Source organism: Triticum aestivum, chromosome 2B (assembly GCF_018294505.1).
Source record: "Triticum aestivum cultivar Chinese Spring chromosome 2B, IWGSC CS RefSeq v2.1, whole genome shotgun sequence".
NCBI lineage: Eukaryota > Viridiplantae > Streptophyta > Magnoliopsida > Poales > Poaceae > Triticum > Triticum aestivum.
The window spans coordinates 589,610,990-589,614,296 of record NC_057798.1 but is presented as its reverse complement, the minus strand read 5'-3'; positions in this window follow the sequence as shown (position 1 = coordinate 589,614,296).

The following is a 3,307-nucleotide window of genomic DNA, read 5'->3' as shown; positions in this document are numbered from 1 at the left end:
CGATGCTTAAGTCTGTCCAAATCATGTTAGCTATTGCTGCATTTCATGATTATAAAATCTGGCAAATGGATGTCAAAACTGCATTCTTGAATGGATTTTTGGAAGAAGAGTTGTATATGATGCAGCCAGAAGGTTTTGTTGATCCAAAAGGTGCTAACAAAGTGTGCAAGCTCCAGCGATCCATTTATGGACTGGTGCAAGCATCTCGGAGTTGGAATAAACGCTTTGATAGTGTGATCAAAGCATATGGTTTTATACAGACTTTTGGAGAAAGCTGTATTTACAAGAAAGTGAGTGGGAGCTCTGTAGCATTTCTAATATTATATGTAGATGACATATTATTAATTGGAAATGATATAGAATTTCTGGATAGCATAAAGGGATACTTGAATAAAAGTTTTTCAATGAAAGATCTCGGTGAAGCTGCTTACACATTGAGCATCAAGATCTATATAGATAGATCAAGACACTTGATAAGATTTTTCAATGAGTACATACCTTGATAAATTTTTGAAATAGTTCAAAATGGAACAGTCAAAGAAGGAGTTCTTGCCTGTGTTACAAGGTGTGAAGTTGAGTAAGACTCAAGACCCGACCTTTGCAGAAAATAGAAAGAGAATGAAAAGTCATTCCCTATGCCTCAGTCATAGGTTCTATAAAGTATGCTATGCTGTGAAACAGACCTATTGTATACCTTGCTCTGTGTTTGGCAAAGGAATATAATTTTGATCTAATAGTAGATCACTGGACAGCGGTCAAGAATATCCTTAGTGAAGACTAAGGAGATGTTTCTCAGTTATGGAGGTAATAAAAGAGCCCGTCGTAAAAGTTACAACGATGCAAGCTTTTACACCAATCCAGATGACTCTAAGTCTCAATCTGGATACATATTGAAAGTCGGAGCAATTAGCTAGAGTAGCTCCGTGCAGAGCATTGTGGACATAGAATATTTGCAAAATACATACGGCTCTGAATGTGACAGACCCGTTGACTAAGCTTCTCTCACGATCAAAACATGATCACACCTTAGTACTCTTTGGGTGTTAATCACATAAGCGATGTGAACTAGATTATTGACTCTAGTAAACCCTTTGGGTGTTGGTCACATGACGATGTGAACTATGGGTGTTAATCATATACAGATATAAATATTGATGTTAAATCACATGGCGATGTGAACTAGATTATTGACTCTAGTGCAAGTGGGAGACTGAAGGAAATATGCCCTAGAGACAATAATAAAGTTATTATTTATTTCCTTATTTCATGATAAATGTATCATGCTAGAATTGTATTAACCGGAAACATAATACATGTGTGAATACATAGACAAACATAGTGTCACTAGTATGTCTCTACTTGACTAGCTCATTAATCAAAGATGGTTATGTTTCCTAACCGTAGACATGTGTTGTCATTTGATTAATAGGATCACGTCATTAGAAGAATGATGTGATTGACTTGACCCATTCCGTTAGCTTAGCACTTGATCGTTTAGTATGTTGCTATTGCTTTCTTCATGACTTATACATGTTCCTGTAACTATGAGATTATGCAACTCCCGTTTACCGGAGGAACACTTTGGGTGCTACCAAACGTCACAACGTAACTGGGTGATTATAAAGGAGTACTACAGGTGTCTCCAAAGGTACATGTTGGGTTGGCGTATTTCGAGATTAGGTTTTGTCACTCCGATTGTCGGAGAGGTATCTCTGGGCCTTCTCGGTAATGCACATCACTATAAGCCTTGCAAGCAATGTAGCTAATGAGTTAGTTACAGAATGATGCATTACATAACGAGTAAAGAGACTTGCCGGTAACGAGATTAAACTAGGTATTGGATACCGACGATCGAATCTCGGGCAAGTAACATACCGATGACAAAGGGAACAACGTCTGTTGTTATGCGGTTTGACCGATAAAGATCTTCGTAGAATATGTAGGAGCCAATATGGGCATCCAGGTTCCGCTATTGGTTATTGACCAAGAATAGTTCTAGGTCATGTCTACATAGTTCTCGAACCCGTAGGGTCCGCACACTTAAGGTTTCGATGACAGTTATATTATAAGTTTATGAGTTTTGATGTACCGAAGGAGTTCGGAGTCCCGGATGAGATCGGGGACATGACGTGGAGTCTCGAAATGGTCGAGACATAAAGATCGATATATTGGACGACTATATTCGGAGTTCGGAAATGTTTCGAGTGATTCGGGTATTTTTCGGAGTACCGAAGAGTTACGGGAATTCGCCGGGGAGTATATGGGCCTTATTGGGCCATACGGGAATAGAGGAGAGAGGCTGAAAGGAAGGAGGTGCGCACCCCCTTCTGGTCCGAATTGGACAAGGGGTGCAGCCCCCTTTTCCTTCCTCCTCTCCCCCTCTTTCCTTCTCTCCTACTCCAACAAGGAAGGGGGGGAGTCCTACTCCCGGTGGGAGGAGGACTCCTCCTGGCGCGCCCCTCCTGGCCGGCCGCACCTCCCCCCTCCCTCCTTTATATACGGGGGCAGGGGGGCACCTCTAGGCACAACAACACAAGTTGATCTACGGATCGTTCCTTAGCCGTGTGCGGTGCCCCCCTCCACCATATTCCACCTCGGTCATATCGTCGCGGAGTTTAGGCGAAGCCCTGCGCCGGTAGAGCATCATCATCATCACCACGCCGTCGTGCTGACGGAACTCATCCCCGACACTTTGCTGGATCGGAGTCCGGGGATCGTCATCGAGCTGAACGTGTGCTGAACTCGGAGGTGCCGTGCGTTCGGTACTTGGATCGGTCGGATCGTGAAGACGTACGACTACATCAACCGCGTTGTCATAACGCTTCCGCTTACGGTCTACGAGGGTACGTGGACAATACTCTCCCCTCTCGTTGCTATGCCATCACCATGATCTTGCGTGTGCGTAGGATTTTTTTTGAAATTACTACGTTCCCTAACACCAACACCACCTCCTCCTCCGTAGTGCTTGGCGAAGCCCTGTCAGAGAACTGCAAGCTCCACCACGACGCCGTCGTGCTGCCGGAGCTCTCCCTCAACTTCTCCTCTCCCCTTGCTGGATCAAGAAGGAGGAGACGTCCTCGGGTTGTATGTGTGTTGAACGCGGAGGCGCCGTCCGTTCGGCGTTAGATCAGATCTTCCGCGATTTGAATCGTCGCGAGTACGACTCCATCATCCGCGTTCTAGTAACGCTTCCGCTTAGCGATCTTCAAAGGTATGAAGGTGCACATCCTCTCTCTCTCTTGTTGTTAGAATCTCCTAGATTGATCTTGGTGATACGTAAGAAAATTTTGAATTATTGCTACGTTAC